At 43.3% G+C, this 22950-nt stretch overlaps 1 pseudogene; it reads left to right on the top strand.

Moving 5' to 3' along the window:
• Positions 1 to 7301: 7301 nt before the first annotated feature.
• On the top strand, positions 7302 to 8179 carry LOC148001968 (18S ribosomal RNA; annotated as a pseudogene; the record flags this gene model as incomplete).
• Positions 8180 to 22950: the final 14771 nt, after the last annotated feature.

Below are 22950 nucleotides of genomic sequence, written 5' to 3'. Positions count from 1 at the left end.
AATATCGACGCAAAAATACTCAATAAAATTCTGGCAAACCGAATTCAAGAGCACATCAAAACAATCATCCACCATGATCAAGTAGGCTTCATCCCAGGCATGCAGGGATGGTTTAATATACGGAAAACCATCAACGTGATCCATTATATAAACAAACTGAAAGAACAAAACCACATGATCATTTCATTAGATGCTGAGAAAGCATTTGACAAAATTCAACACCCCTTCATGATAAAAGTCCTGGAAAGAATAGGAATTCAAGGCCCATACCTAAACATAGTAAAAGCCATATACAGCAAACCAGTTGCTAACATTAAACTAAATGGAGAGAAACTTGAAACAATCCCACTAAAATCAGGGACTAGACAAGGCTGCCCACTCTCTCCCTACTTATTCAATATAGTTCTTGAAGTTCTAGCCAGAACAATCAGACAACAAAAGGAGATCAAGGGGATACAGATCAGAAAAGAAGAGGTCAAAATATCACTATTTGCAGATGACATGATAGTATATTTAAGTGATCCCAAAAGTTCCAGCAGAGAACTACTAAAGCTGATAAACAACTTCAGCAAAGTGGCTGGGTATAAAATTAACTCAAATAAATCAGTTGCCTTCCTCTATACAAAAGAGAAACAAGCCGAGAAAGAAATTAGGGAAACGACACCCTTCATAATAGACCCAAATAATATAAAGTACCTCGGTGTGACTTTAACCAAGCAAGTAAAAGATCTGTACAATAAGAACTTCAAGACACTGAGGAAAGAAATTGAAGAAGACCTCAGAAGATGGAAAGATCTCCCATGCTCATGGATTGGCAGGATTAATATAGTAAAAATGGCCATTTTACCAAAAGCGATCTACAGATTCAATGCAATCCCCATCATAATACCAATCCAATTCTTCAAAGAGTTAGACAGAACAATTTGCAAATTCATCTGGAATAACAAAAAACCCAGGATAGCTAAAGCTATCCTCAACAATAAAAGGACTTCAGGGGGAATCACTATCCCTGAACTCAAGCAGTATTGCAGAGCAATAGTGATAAAAACTGCATGGTATTGGTACAGAGAGAGACAGATAGACCAATGGAATAGAATTGAAGACCCAGAAATGAACCCACACACCTATGGGCACTTGATTTTTGACAAAGGAGCCAAAACCATCCAATGGAAAAAAGATAGCATTTTCAGCAAATGGTGCTGGTTCAACTGGAGGGCAACATGTAGAAGAATGCAGATCGATCCATGCTTATCACCCTGTACAAAGCTTAAGTCCAAGTGGATCAAGGACCTCCACATCAAACCAGACACACTCAAACTAATAGAAGAAAAACTAGGGAAGCATCTGGAACACATAGGCACTGGAAAAAATTTCCTGAACAAAACACCAATGGCTTATGCTCTAAGATCAAGAATCGTCAAATGGGATCTCATAAAACTGCAAAGCTTCTGTAAGGCAAAGGACACTGTGGTTAGGACAAAACGGCAACCAACAGATTGGGAAAAGATCTTTACCAATCCTATAACAGATAGAGGCCTTATATCCAAAATATACAAAGAACTCAAGAAGTTAGACCGCAGGGAAACAAATAACCCTATTAAAATATGGGGTTCAGAGCTAAACAAAGAATTCACAGCTGAGGAATGCCGAATGGCTGAGAAACACCTAAAGAAATGTTCAACATCTTTAGTCATAAGGGAAATGCAAATCAAAACAACCCTGAGATTTCACCTCACACCAGTGAGAATGGCTAAGATCAAAAACTCAGGTGACAGCAGATGCTGGCGAGGATGTGGAGAAAGAGGAACACTCCTCCATTGTTGGTGGGATTGCAGACTGGTAAAACCATTCTGGAAATCAGTCTGGAGGTTCCTCAGAAATTGGACATTGAACTGCCTGAGGATCCAGCTATACCTCTCTTGGGCATATACCCAAAAGATGCCTCAACATATAAAAGAGACACGTGCTCCACTATGTTCATCGCAGCCTTATTTATAATAGCCAGAAGCTGGAAAGAACCCAGATGCCCTTCAACAGAGGAATGGATACAGAAAATGTGGTACATCTACACAATGGAATATTACTCAGCTATCAAAAACAACGAGTTTATGAAATTCGTAGGCAAATGTTTGGAACTGGAAAATATCATCCTGAGTGAGCTAACCCAATCACAGAAAGACATACATGGTATGCACTCATTGATAAATGGCTATTAGCCCAAATGCTTGAATTACCCTAGATCCCTAGAACAAACGAAACTCAAGACGGATGATCAAAATGTGAATGCTTCACTCCTTCTTTAAATGAGGAAAAAGAATACCCTTGGCAGGGAAGGGAGAGGCAAAGATTAAAACAGAGACTGAAGGAACACCCATTCAGAGCCTGTCCCACATGTGGCCCATACATATACAGCCACCCAATTAGACAAGATGGATGAAGCAAAGAAGTGCAGACCGACAGGAGCCGGATGTAGATCGCTCCTGAGAGACACAGCCAGAATACAGCAAATACAGAAGCGAATGCCAGCAGCAAACCACTGAACTGAGAATAGGTCCCCCGTTGAAGGAGTCAGAGAAAGAACTGGAAGAGCTTGAAGGGGCTCGAGACCCCATATGTACAACAATGCCAAGCAACCAGAGCTTCCAGGGACTAAGGCACTACCTAAAGACTATACATGGACTGACCCTGGACTCTGACCCCATAGGTAGCAATGAATATCCTAGTAAGAGCACCAGTGGAAGGGGAAGCCCTGGGTCCTGCTAAGACTGAACCCCCAGTGAACTAGTCTATGGGGGGAGGGCGGCAATGGGGGGAGGGTTGGGAGGGGAACACCCATAAGGAAGGGGCGGGGGGAGGGGGATGTTTGCCCGGAAACCGGGAAAGGGAATAACACTCGAAATGTATATAAGAAATACTCAAGTTAATAAAAAAAAATAGTTATGTAAGCAGGACCTAACTCTCTCCACAACTGACACAGACTTGCTCAGTGTGACTGGGTACTTCTCTAAAGATATGAGTATAAGTCTCAAATTCCCAGGATTTATGGTAACATCTGGAGGATTGATAGATTCAAAAAGAGGTGAAGAACATTTTATCCCTTGAAAGAGTTTTGCGAAAGATGTAGAATCATCCACAGTGACTTAGCCTCTGTGACTCCAGATGGCCTTGTCCATGACTGATGAAGTGATACAATTTTTATAATGACTATATGCAGTACAATGAAGGAAAGGAGAGCTTGTAGGGCATGCAAACTTGGTACTAAATATAAAGACCACCAAATTCCCCTTGTCAACTGAAAAGTGGTTTAAATGGACTTTCCACAGTAGAATCCTGTAACTGAAGCACTCATATGCTATTTCTTGCAGCAGCTACATGGCCACCGCCAAAAAGAGGTAGCACCTCTGCTAAATTTTTTCTAATACATGCATGAGGATCTGAGTGCAGTCTCCAGAGAACATGTAAAAAGTCATGGGACTGTGCTCCACGCTAATCATCCTGGTGCCTGTGAAATGGAGAAGAAAGAATCCCTGTGGCTTGACAGAGCCCCAGTCTAGCTAAATTGGTAATTCCATGGTCAGCTTGAGACCATGTCACAAAATCAATACAGTAGAGAGTGACTGAGAATGATACCCAGTATTGACCTTTGACCTCCTTATTCCCACCTGTGGACATGCACCTGTAGACACATGTACCCCGACACAAACATGTACACACAAATTACTGCGACCTTATAAGCAGACTCAAGCCTCTTTAGAAAGTTTCATGTCAATTTTTACCCCGCAACATCTCTCATACAGCACACTGTTCCTTATTGTTTGCACTTTATCTTTTCTAAGGTTTAGATATATTATGCCTATTGTCTATCATAATGAATTTCATCTTTAAAAATAACCTCAGAATCATTATATTCATTCTGCCTCCTTGTCTTTAGGCTATAGAAATCATTTTTTTTAAACTTATTTTAACAGGATACTGGAGAGATGACGGAGTTTTACTCTTTTAAATTTATCCTTTTCAAGTAAGACAATAGAAAACTTGTGGGGTGCTTTGTAAATGAATATGAGGATGATCCCTCTTGTCTACATTTTGATGTCTTATAAATTTGAAAAATAAGTGCTGATTCAGCAACTAAATTCTGCACAGGCAACCACTGTGGAGAGTCCAGTGGAAGTGCTCCATGACTCCTGATGGATGTCAGATCCCCTTGGACTCCATACACTTGACATTTTAAACTAATATATTACCCTAAACCCAGGTTGTTGGGGTATTTTCTTTCATCCTCTACCTCATATCTCAGAAAGAATGAAGAAAATCATATTTGAACAAGGTCACTTGATTCTATTTCACGATGTGACTAAGAAACCTGGAATCTCCTAGTAGTATTCCTGATTTGGTTATAAAGGAGAACATTTTGTTTTATTTCTCTAGTTACATATAGTACATTTCAGTGTAGATGCCTATTCCTCCACCGTGGAAGGAAAAGTCCGTATAAATCTAATACAAATGCAAGTGCTATTGTCTGGTCACCCTGGTTACACAATTCCACTGTGGAAAAGTCTCTGGAATCTACATGTCCCATATTTAAGTTTTTTGATTCACCAATCTGAGTAATACATGTTCATGAGTCTGAACTTATAGTATCCAGGAGTTGTTTAGCTTATCTCTGCAAGACCAAGTTGCCTTCATATGAACTATATATGTATTCTTTTTTAAATTCTCAATATTATGTTCTGTTGCTCTGTAATACTAGGCAGAAATTCCATGTATGTAATTTTTTTCTTCCTCCAGAAACTGGAGAAACGGAACACACATATGTATAGAGATACTTTCGCTAAGTCTGGGTATGTATCAGCTTTACAGAATTCTTACCATATCTCATGTCAATCTATTTCCTTACTTTAATTTATGCATATATTTTAAGTCCTATATTTATAGAATTCTAATTTTCTGATTCTTTTAGTTGAGTATTTGCTTGTTTCTGCATGTGATAGCACACATGTGGATGACGGAGTACAATTTATGGCATCCATTTCCTCCTTCCATTGTGTATGTCCCAAGGAACAAACCAAGGTTAACAGCCTTGGCAACAAATATCTTTAGCTACTGAGCTATTTCACTCTTCCTAGTATATTTAATAATTTATTGTTGCAAGCCCAATTGCTACCCCATGCCAAAAAAAGGAATGTTTTCTTGCTGATGTACGCTATAATCTAAAGCATTTCTTTAGATTAAGTCATTGTCCTCTTTAATACCCTATTATGATACATAAAATATCTGTGGGCATGCAGAAACACATATACACACATAATTTCACTGACATGCACTGTTGGTGCCCCATGCCCGCACCGAGACGGTACCGAGAATCGGGCGAAACCCTGCGGAATTAAAGAAACACACACACAGGTTATTATTAGCCATTTTTTTGTAAAATTTTTAATATCACTTCAATACACATGCTTAGAGATATACACCCACAAACTCTCACTTACAAACTATATAGGAAGGTTTTTTTATCAATGTGATATAAAACTAGAGATAACTTGAAAGATGAAGAAGAAATCTTTTTTTTTCTTTTTCTTTTTTCTTTTTTTCCGGAGCTGGGGAAGGAACCCAGGGCCTTGCGCTTACTAGGCAAGCACTCTACCACTGAGCTAAATCCCCAACCCCGGAAGAAGAAATCTTAACTAAGAAAAAAATTCTTCATAAGATTGTCCTATGAAAAAGCCTGTGGGCACTTTCTTGATCAATAATTTTGTTGGAGGGCCCAGCTCCCTGTAGGTTGTCCCACTCCTGGGTTTATTGTTCTAGCTTTTATAAAAACACAGGCTGAGCAATCCATAAATATAGACGAATAAACAATCTTCTTCCCATGTCTCTCTAACATTTCATGCCTGTGTAATCACTGGGATATCTTCCCACCCTACCTGATGCAACTAGGATTTGTTTTAGTGATTTTGTGTTTTGGACTGATGGCTGCTAATGGGATCATAAAATAAGACTTAAGTTGAATCTTTCAACGTTCTAGTAAATGTGTAGAATAATTTTATTCTAGTACCCTCATCTTTGAGACACAGGACATCATATATGAAAGGTCAGAAAGATTCTGCCATAAATATAGGCATCCTGAAAGGTTAATTCTTTACAACCAATAGGTCCAGGTAAGAACTAGGTAGATAAATATTAGCAAAATGATTGTACTATTGTAAGGTTAGTTCATATAAGGAAGTAGCCATGTTTGAAAGTGTCATATAATTGAGGGCCAGATAAAGTAGTAATTCAAAGAAAAAGTGACAGAATGTATCACAGATAAAATATGCCCAATTCACATGAGAACAGCTTAGGAATAAGAGAATACACAAGAGTAGAGAAAGAGAGACAAAAATAGATAATAGAAAGACAGAGACAAGAAGAACAAGAAAGAGAAGTTGTGGTGTGTGGCATGTGTTTACGGAAGCTTTCTGGACATGATTTTACAGATTCAGGTTCTGAGAGAACAAACTATTCACTGGGGAAAACAGAAAAAGCTGGAGAATTAGAAGGATCCAGAAGATTGTAACACATTGTCCAAGTTAATGTGAGTACAAGTAGAACAACTCATGAAGATGCCAAGAGAAACCATATTGAATCAGTCAGCTTGGAAGGTTGGATTACATGGAGGCTAGAAGCTCCTAGTATTAGGTCTATAAATAGTAGAACAGAGGGAAAAAATACTCTGGCCTCAGCCTAAAGGACGTATTTGCATAGCTTGTGTAAGACTCTTATCTCATCACTTTATCTAAAAAAGAAAAGTGACATTCACTTAGAAAGACATACAGACAGGCACACAGACAGACAGACAGACACACAAACACACAGAGACAGACAAACACACAAACATAGAAACATAGAACGGTGTGGGGAGGGAGGGAAGAAGAGAGGGAGGGAAGAAGGGAGAGAGAATGCTTGCAGTCAAGTATTGATCTGAGAACTAGGTTCCAAAAAGAGGAGTTAGAGAAAGAACTGAAGTAGTTGAAGGGGTTTGCCACCCCATAAGAAGAACAATATCAACCACCATCCTCCATCCTGCCCTCCATCTTCCATGGACTAAACAACCATCCCAAGAATACACAGGATGAGCCTATGGCTCCATCTGCATATGAAGCAGAAGATATCCTTTTCAGGCACCAATGGGAGCAAATGCCCTTGGTCCTGTCAAGGCTTCATGACCCAGTGTGGGGAACTGTCAGAATGGGCAGGTTGGAAGGAGTGAGTGGGTGAGTGAGGAACTGCCCTCATAGAACAGGAGGCATGAGGGGAAATAGTAGCTGGTTTCTAGAGGGCAAATCAGGAAAATCATATTTAAAATGTGAATTAAAAAATCCCCTCCCCCAATGAAAGGAAAAGAAAGAGAAAGAGAGAAAGAAAAAGAAAAATAAATGGGGGTACATAACTAAACAGAAGCAGACTGGCGATGTGGCAGCGTTATTCCCATGATAGTCAAGCAGCTTCCAGGAAACCAAAGTCTTTGGGTTCCAGGGGAGTATGGTTGCAAAGATGAAACTTAACGGAATTGACGGAAGGGCACCACCAGGAGTGGAGCCTGTAGATTAATTTGACTCAACATGGGAAACTTCACCTGGCCAGGATACAGACAGGATTGACAGATTGATAGCTCTTTCTCGATTCTGTGGATGGTGGTGCATGGCCGTTCTTATTTGGTGGAGCGATATATCTGGTTAATTCTGATAACGAGACGCTGGTATGCTAACTAGTTACGCGCCCCCCGAGCGGTCTGTGTCCCCCAACTTCTTAGAGGGACAAGTGGCGTTCAGCCACCCATGATGGAGCAATAACAGGTCTGGGATGCCCTTACATGTCCAGGGCTGCACGCGTGCTACACTGACTTACACAGGTGGCGCGGGTAACCTATTGAACCTCATTCGTGATGGAGATCAGGGATTGCAATTATTCCCCAGGAACGAGGAATTCCCAGTAAGTGCGGGTCAGAAGCTTGCGCTGATTAAGTCCCTGTCCTTTGTACACACCGCCCTTCGCTACTACCCAGTGGATGGTTTAGTGAGGCCCTTGCATTAGCCCCGCCGGGGTCGGCCCACGGCCCTGGTGGAGCGCGTCGAACTTGACTATCTAGAGGAAGTAAAAGTCATAATGAGGTTTCTGTGAACCGGCGGAAGGATCATTAACGGAGAAGGCCGAGGGGGTGTCCGGTCCTTTCTCAGGCCCGTGTGAGTCCCTCCTCTCACCAGGAGGCGCGTCCCTGGGTCCCAGTCGCCTTCTTGTGCATGCCGCTGACGGTCGGCCAAGTGAGCGTTTCGGGAAAGGCGGGGGTCGTTATGGAGCTGTGCGGTGGGGGGTCGGGTCTGGTCTTTCGAGGGACCTCCTCTGTTCTCTCTCTCTCTCTCTCCCTCCTCTGCTTCCGTCCTCGCCTCCGTGCGCCCGCCTCTGCCACTGCTGCCTCCGCTGCCGCCGACTGCTCCTCCCTTGCCCGCCAGCCAGCCACGGCCCTAGGCGGACCGAGGTCATTTTGCCTCTTTCTGGACCGGCTCCGTAATCTCATCTCGTGTGCACGGGGGGGGGGGGGGGTGGAGGGGGGGGTACATGATCTCTTCCCGGGCTGTGGCCGGGACACGCTCGCTCTCCTCATGGCACCTGCCGCCCCTCCACCACAGCTCTCCCGCTCTGACGGTGCTGGGGTGGCTCTGTCGTGTGCGGGGGGTGCCTGTGCCGCGGGTGGGCTCACACACCCACCCCGCCTCCTGGGCCTCGCGTGCCCGCCCCGCTCCTCTCCGGGTACCTACCTGTCCTGTTCCAGCGCGGAGGTTTAAAACCCCGGGGTGGGGGAGGGTCGCCCTACCGCCCGTCGGTCGTCCGTGGGAGGGCTTCCCGGTTCCTCCTCCCACCTGGTGCTCCTTCAGACTCAGCGGGCCCCCTCCGGCCGCCGGCGCTTCCAGAGGCGGCGGTCGGGGGGCCGTGTCGCGAGCCCCCTCTGGGCGCCTGTGGGGTCCCAGCCCTAGCACCCGACTTGCCCGCCCATTGGCCGGCCGCCGCCGGGTGGTGGGTTGGCGGCGTCCCATGTCCCATGTGTCCTGCCTTTCCGTTGCCGACCCTGTCTTTTTTTTTTTTCATTTCACATGTATCCTTTAGTTTCCCGCTGGCTGGCCTGAGGTGGAGCCGCCTCGCCTTGGCCCCTCTCTTCCCATGCAGCAGGGGCGGACGGGTGAGCTGGTGCCGTTGTTAGCACCCATACGAGTTCGCTCACACCCCAGATACCGATACGACTCTTAGCGGTGGATGTGTCGCCACGCGCCGGCCACCCTCCTCCTGGCTCCTTCCTGCTTGCTCAGCCGCTCCCGCTCCCATCCTTGCCCGCTCTACCCCACAGTGGGAACGAGTTGGCGTTTGCTGGTCGGGTGCCTGGGCGCGAGACAGGCCCTGTCGCCGGGGTCGGTCATCATGCCTCTGGTCTGGTGGGAGGCGGGCCCCGCCCACTGGCTCAGTGCATCCGCTGCCGCCATGCACCGGCCTGTGCGCACAGAGAGAGCGACCTGCGAGGGTCGGATGGGGGTGGAGGGGCATACGGCACCCGCCGGGGCCGGTCTCTAGTACCTCTCCTCCCCTCCTCCCTCTGCCGGGGGCAGACCGGTCGGGTGCCAGCCGGCGGGACGCCGTGGCGTCCGCGCGCTAATGCGACTTGCCCCCGGGATGTGGGAGCTGGCCAGGGTAGAGAGGTCGCAGGCCCCGGCCTGGGACCCTGGCGCCCTCTCGCTCTCCTCTCCATCCGTCCGCCCTCGGCCGCCAGCGCCCTCCTTTCCTCTTTCTCCTCTCGACCGCGACCTCAGATCAGCTGTGGGGACCCACTGAATTTAAGCATATTAGTCAGCGGAGGAAAAGAAACTAACCAGGATTCCCTCAGTAGTGGCGAGTGAACAGGGAAGAGCCCAGCGCCGAAACCCCGCCGCGTGCCGTAGCGCGGCAAATGTGGCGTAAGGAAGACCCACTCCCCAGAGCCGCTCGTGGGGGTCCCAAGTCCTTCTGATCGAGGCCCAGCCCGTGGACAGTGTGAGGCCGGTAGCGCCATGCCCGGGTCTTCCTGGAGTCGGGTTGCTTGGGAATGCAGCCCAAAGCGGGTGGTAAACTCCATTTAAGGCTAAATACCGGCACAAGACCGATAGCCAACAAGTACAGTAAGGAAAAGTTGAAAAGAACTTTGAAGAGAGAGATCAAGAGGGCGTGAAAACGTTATGAGGTAAACGAGTGGGGTCCTCGCAGTCCGCTCGGAGGAATCAACCCTCCGGCGCGTGTTCGGCTGTGCCAGTGATCCCAGCGGATCTTTCCAGCTCCCCGTTCCTCCCGACCCCTCCACCCATGCGTTTTTCTCCTCCCTCCACGTGTCCCGCCGTCGCAGTCCCTGCTCCTCCCAACAGGGGGTTCTGCGCGCGCTCAGGCGGCGGGCACGGGGTGTGGTGGGGGCGCGCAGGTGGGGCCGGGGTTGGGGTTGGTGGTTGACCGCCCCTCCTCCCCCCCCTCCCGGGTTAGCGACTGGCCTCCACTGGGCGCACTTCCACTGTGGCGGTGCGCAGAAACCGGCTACGGGACCACTGGGAAGGACCTGCGGGGATGTTGACTGGGGGGGGTGTGTGTGCAGCATCACCCGTGGGCCCCAGAACACCCCATCCCGAGTGTTACAGCACATCCTCTCCATACAGAAGACACTGACAGACAGACAGACACACAGACACACAGACACACACACACACACACACACACACACACACACACAAGGTCACACACACACACACAGACCCACACACACAAATACATATTTAAATATTTACAATGACGTTTAAAAAAACAGTCTTCCTGTTTAACAGAGGTTTAAAGGGAAGTTGGCTGACAGAACGTTTTTGTGGTTTTTTTATTCTCTTTTTTACCAAATAGGAGGTAGATCTGTTGGCCCTTTTATTAAAAGCCAAAGTATTAAGTGGCGAGCAGATGTTTCAACATTTCCCATTCTGTTCCTTTCACGAAAACCAGGGAGTGTTGTTTCTTTGGCTCTTCCTTTTTGAAACAAACTGAAAGGAGCTCTACCAGTTGGCCTAGTTTCCCTGTTCATTTTCCCTCTTCCACGATATGCTCGATGAAATAAAGTAAATAAATGAAGTTTCTAGTTATTTATTTGTTTGGGAGACCCGAACTCTCACTCAAGATATATTTCCATCTCCCCCAACACACACACACACACAAGGCCTCCTCCCTGTATGTGGGGAGGGGGAGGGGTGGACTGGAGGTAGCTGAGAGGGGGTGGGATGGGCCTGGAGTATATGCATGTCCCTGAAGGTCTGTCCGGCTCATGGCAAATGACTGAAGAAAACCTTAGTTAGACTCACACCCAGCTGTTTGGAAAGTGTAATGGAGTTGATAGCACACCCTCAGATGTGCTCACTCTCAACACCCAGCCAACTCTGGATTTCTAAGTAAGGCTGAATCTGGACCATATCTACAGGATTTGGCGTTTCTGATTCATGTTTAATGTTTACTTAAATAAAGCTTGTGAAGGGCTGGAGAGATGGCTCCGAGGTTAAGAGCACTCACTGCTCTGCTCTTCCAGAGGTCCCGAGTTCCATTCCACAGAAACCATATAGTGGCTCACAACCCTCTGCAAAGGGATATCCCATGTACTCTACTGCCGTGTGTATATTTAAAGGGCTTTAGTGTACTCATATAAATGAAAATAAATAAATAAACTTTTAAAAGAATAAAACAAAATGAAGCTTGCAAAGAAATTGAGCATCTTAAGATGCCAGGCATGTCTACCCACTCCTTTTATTTTATTTCGTGGGTGGATCACATAACCACAGAGGTGGTTCCCCTTTTCTTAACCTCGATAGCCCAACTGGGACAGAAGTGCAAACTATCATCTACCTATCTGGGAGTGGGGTGGTTGGATACATGGAGCACTTGCAGTTAGTAAAGTTCTGCTATTGGTTTTTTTTTTTTTTTTTTCCTTTCCTTTTTGGATAGATATTGGGAGCTGTTTTTTTTTTTTTTTTTAAGTACAAATATTGTTTTCTGTGCAACATTCTGATCATAGTTTCCCATCTCAAAGCTCTTTCCAGATCCTTCCTCCCCATCCACCACCCCGTTCTACCCAAGGCCTGCCCTTATATGTGGTTGATGCATACCCAGGTGAGTCTCCATCGGAGAAAGCACGATATTCCCATCTCATATGACTGTCAATGGCAGATGACTTAAATGCCAGTGAGTTTGGACTTGACTCCATTTTCCCCTTGGAGAACTGGGTTTGGATCTGTTGAACGAAGACAGGCCCTGGGTTTTGAAACAAACCAACAAACAAACACACCAAAAAATATTTAAAGCAGGCAACAACTGCCTGCCCGCCAAGAGACTGTTGACTCCTCTTTGTAGCTAGTACGATGTGAAACTTGCTTAATAAAGTAGAATCCACACAGCACAAAGGGAACACTTTAACAAATTATGAGGAAGAGAGAGAGAGAGAGAGAGAGAGACAGAGACAGAGACAGAGACAGAGAGATCTGTTTATCTCCCTCTAGTTTTTCAGACTAGAGATTTCATCTTCTACTGCTCTGGTGCTGGTGGTTTTATTGCTGGTTTGGGGGTATTAGGATAGGTATAGGAAGAAAAAAGGCTTGAGTGCTGATTTTAAAGTTCTCTCTCTCTCTCTCTCTAAAGCTCTCTCTCTCTCTCTAAAGCTCTCTCTCTCTCCCTCTCCTTTCTCCCCCCTACACACACACACACACACACACACACACACACACACACACACACACACTTCCTAGGATGAAAGAAACAAATGAAAAGGAAGGCACCCATGGTGATGCATGACTTTGATCTCACTTTGGTCTCAGCACTGGAGAGGAAGATAGGAAGGCTTATCTAGATGCAATGTGAAGAAGGCCTATGTCAGATGAGTTAATGGCTAGGGAACTGTTACCTGGCTAGTCTGACATTTTGTTGCAGTTGCTAATATTATAAGGACACTTTGTCATTGGTTGTTTCTGCTGTTACTGCCAGAATTCATTACATATTCTGTTAGGCTCTTCTGTGTGATAACACACTCAGAAACCAAACACTGTAGAAGTCAGTCTAACTGCTTTATTTGTTGTCTAGTTATCCGCAATAATCTTGGACTGAACTGAACACCCAGCAGCATTTTCCGCACCCACCCATGTATAAGCTTTTATAAGCTGGACCACAAACACTAGAGGGACAGTGCAGACAGAGACTATTTGGAATCAGACTTCCATTTTGAGTTTTGTTTGTGTTCTTGTTTTTTTCTCCTGTCCTGTCCTGTCCTGTCCTGTCCTGTCCTGTCCTGTCCTGTCCTGTCCTGTCTGTCTCTCTGTAAATCCACACATATAGTTCTTTCCACGTCTTACATTTCAAAACAAATAATGCTTGTTGTGATCCTCATTTCATTCAAGGGTACTACTCTCTAGATCAGAGGAGCCCCCTTACAATTCTCCACAGGTAGTGATGACCGGAGTGTTCAGTGCGACTAAGCATGAATTATATGGTTGCCGCCATTATGCTTGATCTTACCCAAGGTAGGGTTGCAGGGCATGGTTGTCACGATGGCGACCAATAGACAGTAATTGAAGAGATGGAACAATAACCTACAATTCTCCCTCTCTGTCACTGTTTCTCTGTCACTCTTTGTCTCTCTTCCCTCCTTCCCTCCCCCCTCTAACAGACCTGAATGAACATTGGAACTAAAGTAAATGCACATGTGAAAATAAGCCAGGTGTGGTGCTGCAGGTCTTTAATTGCATCACTTGAGAGGTGGAGGTGGGTAGAACTCTGTGAGCAGGCTGCAGACCTGATCCAGGTACTGATTTCCAGGGCTTTTGTGCAAATACCCCTGACTCCACTAAAGAAATGAAGAGGAAAATAAAGAGACAGATACAATTAACTTGGAATGAACCAAACAAACTAAGAAAAAGGAAAGGCAGTAATGGAATGGCCTGGCTTACAGAGGAAGGGCAAACATTTATCTGCCATTGCCTCCTCGGTTGAACACACAAACACACGCGCAGAGAGAGAGAGAGAGAGAGAGAGAGAGAGAGAGAGAGAGAGAGAGAGAGATCTGTTAATCTGTTTGTCTCCCTCCCCTAGTTTTTCAGACAGGGTTTCTCTATGAAGTCCTCTGTAGACTGGTGGCTCAGAGGGCAAAGCTGCTGGCTGTTAAAGGTCTAGGTAAAACAATGTGATGGCCTAAGGGAACCGTTAAGGCCTAGATGCGATGTGAAGGAGGCCTACATCAGATTGGTTAAGATAACTCTCACCTGGCTAGCCTGCCCTTTTTTACAGTTACTAATATTGCAAGGACGCCTTCTCATAGGTTGTTTCTGCTATCACTGCCAGAGTTCATTATATATTCTGTTAGGTTCTGTATGACACACACTCAGAAACCAAACATTGTAGAAGCCAGTGTGTCCTTGAGTGCGTGTCTACAAAGTGTGCGTGCGTTCGTGCCCAGGGACATGCTAGAGCCCACCCCAGATTTGTGTTTCAGAGATCTTTACTTATTTATTTTTCCTGCCATGGCTCGTGTAGGCACCAAGTCACCACACTTCACAAAAAACAAAATGAAACAAAACAAAACAAAATCCACCAACAAATGGACCAAACCGAAACCCCAAGCCAAACAAACAAATATTCCTGCCTACCTGTCTGTCTATCAGGGATACAACAGAGAAGTGGAATCTTGAATAAACAAAACTAGAATACCTAAGTCTGCCTGTTTCCCCTCTCCCTGCCCTCCCCTGTCCCCAGCCCATCCCCTAGAGCTGTGAAAGCTGAAATGGAATACAATCTATCATGTATAACTCACTCTGCTATCAGGATTGAGGCACATGTTCTCTCAGCTGCCTGGAATTCAATCCAAGGGTGTTCAACTCTCCTGAGCTTATGTCCTCTGACCAGGATCCTAGTCCTTAGTCAATGGTGAATTTAAGGCTGGGCCTCCTGTTTGTTCCAGTTCAGGCTAAGACTTCAGGGTCAGGCCACACTCCTGAGCCCCACACACGGCTGCCTGCAGACTCTTGTGACTGCAATAGAGGCAGAGTGCTCTCTGCCCAATCTTCTTCTCTCCTCTTTGTCACAGCCATGGTCCCCAAGAGCACTTGTCAAATACATCTATTTCTATCTCAAAGGTAAGTTCCAAGAATCAATCCCCATAACTGACCATAAATGAGGATTCACTCTGTGTATGTATATATAATGTTATAGAACACAGAATAGGGATTCTTGGTGAAAGCTTTGTGGATATGTCTCTTTCCTAGATGTCTTTGCACTGGGATTTTTCTATACGACTTAGATATCCCCGCCATCTTGCCATTTCAGTTTTGTTTTTCTTTTGGATGCTAATGCTGTTTGACATAAAATCCAAGGCTGAACTTTCATACTCGGCTATGGTTTCAGACTTGATTTATAGCCATGTGGCCCTCGGGTTGCTTCCTTTTGATCCTAGAGGTTTATTAATCTTTCTCGAAAGGCCTCCAGTACTTGATAGGATTGTGCTATATGCTGTCAGAGCAGAGTTACACAGAATTCATATGCTGGCCTTCCTCTCTCTGATGGTGCTTACCATTTCCAAGTCCTCAAACAGGGCAGCGCTTGGAAAACAAAATCACTGCAGTCAAAGAAATCATACATGTGGGTCTACCACTGGCTCCATGAGAAATGAAAGAGGAATATAGTCTTGGCTTACTGGTAGTATTATCCCAAGTCTAGGGAAGGGGACTCCTAGAGAGTACTTAGCCTTCTCCTCATCCATCATAGTCTGTTTTGCCTGTAGCTTTCATTTGGTCGGTGTGGTGACCTTAACATGTTCTAGGTATTTCTGCCATGTTACTTCTCTATATGTAGACATGACCTCAGGTGTACAGTCACATTGGAAATATAAAAAGCCTCTCATCTGAACTGTGAAATTCAATGTGTGTTATATTTAAAACCACAATAATTGAGTGTCCATTGCAACAATAAATATTATTAGGGGGTTTCTACCCCACCATAGATCATTTAGTTCCCAAATAAAAAACACAAAACTTTTAGATTTATAATAAGCCTCCAAGTACTAGAACTGGGCAGGCATCAACCCTCTGTGCAATTTTCCTGCTTCCCTGTCAATAACCCTGAGGTATGGCTTGCCATGCCCTGCCTGGGCCACACCTGTTCTAACAGGCTGGCCCTCATGGAAATATACTCACGATCCACCTACCCTATGGGGTGGTGTCTCCTTCCTTCTCCTCCCATGTCTTTTCCTTTTCCTCGTGGACCCTGCCTGAGCCCCCAAGCCCTGGAAAACTTTGCTCTGTCCCCTCTCTTCTGCCCAGCCCATGTTGTAGGGATTTTTATTAACCAGTAAGGGATAACTCGAGAGACAAAAACAAACAAACAAAGAAAAAAAATCTGGTACAAATGAGGATCTCCTTGTCCTGGAGCAACCAGACCTTAGGGAACAGAATTTACCATTTGAATATACAGCAGGACCAGACCAACCCATTATATGCCAATCTACTTTGTAGCTGGACTCAAACCTTGGCTCTCACACCGGTTAAATGTTCAACTGTGGAGAAGTTATTTTACCTGTGTTTGACTCAATTCCCGTATCTGCACGGTGAGGATGAAAACGAGTGTTTAATTCAGACTTGTCTTGGGGACTGATGAGTTAATGTACCAGTATTTAAATATTAAATACCATCTACTTTGCATAATTAATAAAAGTCTGTGGAAAGGGCAAAATAATAAAGCCAGAAGAACATTTGATTAGAAAATAGAGCCATACAACTACCTCTAATAATAAACTGAGAATCAGGAAATGGTGGAAGACTAAGGCCAGAGAATTGGGAAATCAAGGCAAGCCTGGGCCACGTAATAAGATCCTATCTCGAAATATCAAGACAAGTCATGGTCGTAGTAATTATAAATCAAGAAATAGCCATTGTAAAGAATTTACAAAAAGCAAAGCAATGGAGCAGTGTGGATGCTGTGTGTCAAGTCCCTCTGCTGTCCATCTCTGGGACCAAGTATACACCAGATCAGTGACTGGAATGGGGTGCTGAGTGCCTGGAGCAAAGGGATGCTGGCTGAATGGCCACATTTGAACAGCACTAAAGTAGGACTAAGTGATAAGAAAAAAAAGCGATATCGAAAACATGTAAATTTTAATGTCCTCCAGAAAGGCACAACCACAATAATTTTACTGTTTGTAAAGCTGCTTGTGTCAGCAAACTTCTAATATTGGTAAGGATGTGAAAAACTCTTCTGATACAAACCAGTTGCCAATAAGAAGAACAACCACTGTCCTTACCAAGGTGACCTGGATGCTTTCAAATAGGCTGAGGCAGCCTTAAAAGCCATCAGAGTAAGTTAAACACACAGATATCTGTCATTTCAAAAAGGGGAAAATGAAGCCTGACTCCACCCCACCCCCTTTAAGGAATACCAAGACTACTCCAGCATTGAGGCTTACAAATAAAAATATGCCAAGAAACTTCATAGAATATACATTTCTCCTGTGTGCTACTGAGTGTGTGTGTGTGTGTTTTGTGTGTGTGTGTGTGTTTTGTGTGTGTGTGTTTTGTGTGTGTGTGTGTTTTGTGTGTGTGTGTTTTGTGTGTGTGTGTGACTGTGTATGTGAGTGTGTGTGTGTTCGAATGTGTGTGCATGTGTGTGAGTGTGTGTTTGTGTGTGTGTGTGTGTGTGTGTGTGTGTGTCTTTGTGCACTAATGCTTCAATATGCTGCTATGGTGAATACTGTCCCCAACTCAATTATGAAGGTTAGTATTAAGCTGTAAGTAGTATGTGGAGAGTGGTCACAAAGAATAATCAGGAGTCTTCTTCTGTTAAGTTGTCTGAGACTTCCAATTGCTGCATGCTGTGAGTGGGCCTCACATCTCAGCACACTAACACTTTTATGTACAATTCCCATGTGTTTTGCTTAAACAATTTTCTATGAAAAACTTTTAGAATTTTTTTCTCCCTTTCATTTTTTGGGGGGGAGCATGGGTCTTTTTTTTATTTTTTTGTTGTTTGTATTTTGTTTTTGTTGTGGTTGGAGGTGGTGATTTTGTTGTTGTTGTTGTTGTTGTTGTATTTTATATTATTTATTTAATTTTTCTTTCTTATTTTAGGTCCACAGGATTTTCTGTAGCCTGTGAGGAAGTCCTAGATTTAGGACACTGGATCTGTACACCTTAGAGAATTAACCACTTCACTGCACAATTTTTGTTTTTGTTTTTTTTTTTTTTTTTTTGGTTTCTGTTTTTCTTTGGAGATCTCACTGTGGGAGCAGAGGAAGCCCCAAGGAAGTGAAGCCCTGAGTGGATGTGTGCAGTAACCATGAGCATGTCCATGCCAAGGACACAAAGCCATTTATCCATGGGGAAAAGGCAAAGGCCCCCATGCCCTTGAGGCTCAGACACATGGCAAATCCTTCTCAGGATGGTGTTGATAGTGTGTGCAGAAAAAGTCTACTCTACCTTTCTCCCTGGCCCCATCTGGATATTTACAGCCTGAAGACTGCTCCCTGCAGAGACTGCTCCTACTGAGATTAGCTAAATCTGCCTCTTGTCATTTACATATACATAGTCCTCCACTCCTTGTTTATCTGCATGTAATGCCCACCTCCTTGCTGCTGTGTGCAACAACCCTGCTCCTTGCCAACTATATAATAAACATGCTCAGCTTCTGGGATACTGCATTTTCTCCAGCCCTAGGACACAGCCTTCCCCAAGTATGTGTGTCCAATCTCATTCTTCATTGGACTTGGCAATCTCAGTCTGCTCCACTTTGAAGGAAGTGCTTACTAAACTGAAATCTAAAGGACACAGTGGATTAAGCTCCCTATCAAGTGTCTTTGGTGAGGGTTGGGGTGGGTGTGAGACCAGTTACATTCTGACTATTGCAGAAGAGTAAAGGATTCACAGTTTGCTTTTGGTAAAGGTAAGCCCCACAAGAGGCTACATTGCCAACGTTTTCCCAAGTCACTTCTAGGAGGTCAACTGACTCCTAGGTGAGTCTTTGGTTATACTGCTTCAGTTTTCTGTGGCTACACTGTCCAAATGGCACCCACTGGTCACACATGGCTATTTGAGATGAACTAAACTTAGAACTAAAATCTTCCTCTTTAGTCACAGCAGGCAAAGCAGGAGGCAAACAGCCAGCCAGAATCCATAGCCAGAAGCACAGCAGATATTGAATATTTCTATCATCTAGAAATTACTCATGGACAGCAGTGGTCTAGGTTCCTGCTGTCTGGTTTTTCCTTCAGGGAGAATTACTTGCTGTTACCAATATCCAAAGATTTATTTTTAAAGCAACTTTACCAATATATGACTTACTATCCCCCAAATTAATCCAGTTCAAGTCTACAATGCAATGGTTCCCCATAAATCTACCCAAGTTCATCGGTAGACCATGGAACAAAAGAAAGAGAGTGTATGCAGTTATGTAAAATAGTATGCAACAGTAATGACCACTGCATAATTATACTGCACTACTTTTGAATTCTTCAAAATTCATGCCTTTTATTGATAGTTGTACAAAAATACATATTCTAGAGTTGAAAAATATTATACAGTATTTCATTGAGACTTTAATATTTTTGTATCTTTTGCTAGTATTGTTAGATTTTTTATAAGAGTTTTACTTTTTTTTTTTTTTTTTGCCAATCTGGTTACTATTGATGCCATTTCAACGTTCTCAGGATTTTGACGAAAATATTACCACAATGATATAGTGATACTCATTTTCTTTAGGCATTTACATATGCATATACACATATATGGGAAGTTATATATACATATTTTTATGCTATACTGTTAGAATCCAATTCTATTATACCTCAACATATACAGTTTGCTCAATCTGATTTCTGTGAATGTCATCAGTCATAGGGAAATAGTAAGAGCCTGAATAATCATGGACAATATTTGCAGAATGCACATAAAATTGAAGGTGGTATATAAGCAAAAATGTGAAGTATATCACTTACAGCCTTCATATCGAATGCACTTTAAAATGTTTAATAGATGAAAAATATTTCAACTATCTTTCCCACTTTTTTGTTTTTTTCTTCAAAATGTGTCTCCTGGGTGTTTTGAATTATATATGCTGTTCAAGATTCTTTTGACAACTGTAATCTAATGCCTTAAATGTGTTTCTGATATTTCTATTCAGTTGATCACTGTTCAGTAATTGTACCAAGTTGATAGCTGTAATTTTATTATCACTTTCAGAATGTAAATTTCATGGGTGAGTATACACTTTTGATCCTAGCTCTTGGGTGGCATAGGCAGGTGGATCTCCTTTTTGAGGTTAATCTGGTCTACATAGCAAAACCCTATCTTAAAAAATCAATCAATAAATAAGCAAATAAATAAAAAGAATCTAAAATATTTGAAATTTGTATGAACACAACCACATCATTAATAACAATTGATTTTTATTGCAGATAATTAATATAATTAATATTTACAAAATGTTACATAGTGTCCTATGGGAACTCAATTTCATTGTAAATTAAACCTGCTTTTCTCTTTTCATTGGTTGCTCTTAGTTAACATTTTCATACACTATACAATTTATTCCGATTATTCTCTCCCCCACATCATCTCATCCCTTCCCCTATGACTTAAACATACATAGTCTTCTAAATTTAGGCTTTCCAATGTGTGATTTCTCTTTTATTTATTATACATTCCTTTACTTTTCCATCTACATTTTATGGTACCTTAATAAGAAACCCATTCTGTCATTAGCTTTATCTCAGTGTTTGGTAGGAGACATTCACATTCTTCAGTAGCTTGTCATCAGTGCAAGAAATGACATCGAGGTCTCTCTCTGTGTCTCTGTCTCTCTCTGTCCCTGTCTCTCTCTCTGTCTGTGTCTCCCACTCCCTCTATGTCTCTATGTCTCTCTGTCTCTCTGTCTCTCTCTCCATCTCCTCCCCAATTGTTTTGTTTTCTAATATAAGGTCTCAGACTGTAGTCTAGGCTAGCCTTGAACACAAGGCAATCCACCACCCTCAGCCTTGTGAGTGTTGGGATTCCAGGCATACACTATCTTGTCCAGTGAATTTTATGACTCTCTTACATCCCTTTGCCATTTCTGAATTATTTTAATTTTTAATATTGCTGTGACCCTTTTCTAGCTTCTAGATGTAGATACATTAACTTGATTAGAAGGTTTTAGTTTTTAAAGATTTATTTATTTATGTACATGAGCACTCTGTTTGCGAGTGTGCCTGCATGATAGAAGAGAGCACCAGACAGAAGAGGGCATTGGATCCCACTAAAGATAGTTGTCAGTCACCATGTGGTTGCTGGGAATTGAACTTGGGAGCAAAGGAGAAGTAGAGCTCTTAACCACCAAGCCGGCTCTCCAGCCTGATAAAAAAGATATTAAATTTCATTCTTTTTTGTGTTTGTTTGCAATCTTTCTTCTGGAGAACATTGTGATGGAATGTCCAAATGGTACTTAGTGGCAGTTGGTGTAGAAGGAGCCATACCTGTGTTGCTAATTTTTTATAGTCAAGTACACGGATACAAACAGTCTACTCCAGGGAGAATCTTGACTGTTTCTCTGTTGGATGGGTTCCCTCCTCTTTTTCTTTAATTGTAAAATGTTACTCAGGTTTTGTAATTTAATGATGAAGTTGGGGCTCAAAAAATTCATACTGTTTTGAAGAAAGCATGCTGTACCTTAAAACTTTATCTTAGAGCAATTTAAGTAGTATAGGAATGACTTATTTTTTAAAAGCTTTGAAAGAACTCATAACTAATGTACTGGGAAAATATCACCTAGCTCACCCAACTGTTTTCTGTTTCTGACTCTGTGTTTTTATTACATGCCTGTGCAAAGTCAGGAAAGTATGACTATTAAATCAATTAGTCAGACACTTGCAGCTCAGAATAATGGCTTTTTTTGGTTCCTTTGTTTGCAGGCTAGGGATGAAACCCAGGCCAAACCCTTTACCACTAAGCTGAATAACTAACACTGAACAGTGTTTCTTAAAATGTAATAAAAATCAATTTAACCTTTCGCTGACCACAGTACCTTTTTGCTGTTTTTTTATTGGTTAATAGTCTGCCAGTTTGTCCTGATTTGTCAGAATGCATACTACTTTTGTGTTGGATTATTTTATATGATTGTGTTTTTACTTTCTTACTGTGTTTTGGCTCATTACTTCCGTGCTAGGCATTTTGCGTACAGAGTTAATATGTGTTCGTTGTTACTCTAGTTTCCTTCTGAGAGGACTAGTGTGGAACATTGACTTTTATTTTTCTGACCTTGTCTCTGTAGAACACTATTCTTTTTATTTAAATGTAAATGTAATGGGAGAATGTGCTGTCATAGAATTCATGCTCTTGTTTCTTGTTTCAGCAGAAGGGCATTTGTCTATTTCTATATACAATTAGTTTGTGTAACTAAAGAGCATGTTTTAACCCTTTGTTCTCTGTATACTCTCCATATGTTGCGTAGTCTGCTTTACTTCTCCTGTTCCCCTGTCAGCCGTGGACTTTCTTTTCAATTTGTCTGAAGATTCTGTCATATATTATAGTGCCTTCACCTGCAGTCATATTTCTCAGGGTCCCCTGCTGTTCCCATATGTGCTTACAGAGGGAGCTTCCAGGATGTTATGACCCACCCATAGGTTCCTATTCTCAGCATTCAGTTTAATTCTTGCTGATCATCTGCTCTCAGTGTCCTGGGATTCTTAGTCATCTCAGCACTTGCCCTTTGCAGAGAGCCCTCCTGCCTGATTCATGTAGCCAACCCTGTGCAGTCAATGGCCTTGCTGAGGTACATTTTGTCACAGGCTGATTGGAGATACTTTGTTGGATTTCCTACATAAGCCATTGCATCATCTAAATGAAATAGGACTCTGGCAGGCAGTTTGGGGAAAGT

The sequence above is a fragment of the Rattus norvegicus genome, chromosome 12 (assembly GCF_021556685.1).
Source record: "Rattus norvegicus strain SHRSP/BbbUtx chromosome 12, alternate assembly SHRSP_T2T, whole genome shotgun sequence".
In the NCBI taxonomy this organism is placed as follows: Eukaryota; Metazoa; Chordata; class Mammalia; order Rodentia; family Muridae; genus Rattus; species Rattus norvegicus.
Note: the sequence above shows the minus strand (reverse complement) of the source record. Positions and strands in the feature narration are given on the sequence as shown.